The sequence below is a fragment of the Colobus angolensis genome, unplaced genomic scaffold (assembly GCF_000951035.1).
Source record: "Colobus angolensis palliatus isolate OR3802 unplaced genomic scaffold, Cang.pa_1.0 Scaffold437, whole genome shotgun sequence".
NCBI classification, from domain to species: domain Eukaryota; kingdom Metazoa; phylum Chordata; class Mammalia; order Primates; family Cercopithecidae; genus Colobus; species Colobus angolensis.
The window spans coordinates 535,033-535,804 of NW_012117788.1; positions in this window are offsets into that span (position 1 = coordinate 535,033).

Sequence of the window (772 nt, forward strand, 5' to 3'; positions counted from 1 at the left end):
ATTGACTCCCATTACATTAAGCTGTTTGAAGCTGTCTCACCACTTAGGCACACCTGTGCTTTTTAAAATTTTTCTTTTTCTTTTTTTTTTTTTTTCTGAGATGGAGTCTCACTCTGTTGCCCAGGCTGGAGTGCAGTGGCTGATCATGGCTCACTGCAGCCTCATACTCCTGTGCTCAAGCGATCCTCCAGCCTTGGCCTCCCAAAGTGCTGGGATTACAGGCATGAGCCACTGCACCTGGACTGTTTTCCTTTTCCTAACAGTATCTTTTGAAGAGAAGGCATTTTAAATAAATAAATAAATAAATAATAAATAAATAAAGATGAGGTCTGGTTTATCAATTAGTTATTTTACAAACCATACTTTTGATGTCATATAAAGAGATCTTTGCCTAACCCAAGGCCTCATATTTTCTTCTAGAAGATTTATAGTTTTAGGTTTTACATTTAGGTCTATGTTTCATTTTGGGTTAATTTTTATATACAGTGAAGGGATGGGTTGAAGTTCATTTCTCGGAGTTTGTATAGGTATTCACTTATGCCAGCACCATTTGTAGAAAAGACTGTCCTATTTCCAGTGAATGGCCTTTATACCTTCATTGAAAATTAGTTGTTTGTATGTATGTGGGTCTGTTGATGAATTCTACTCTGTTCCATTGATCTGTTTATTTTGACACCAGTACCACACTGTCTTCATTACTGTGCTTGAAGATAATATAAATACCAGGTGGAATTCAGCCCAAAATTTTACTTCAGTTCTTCTTTTTCAAAGG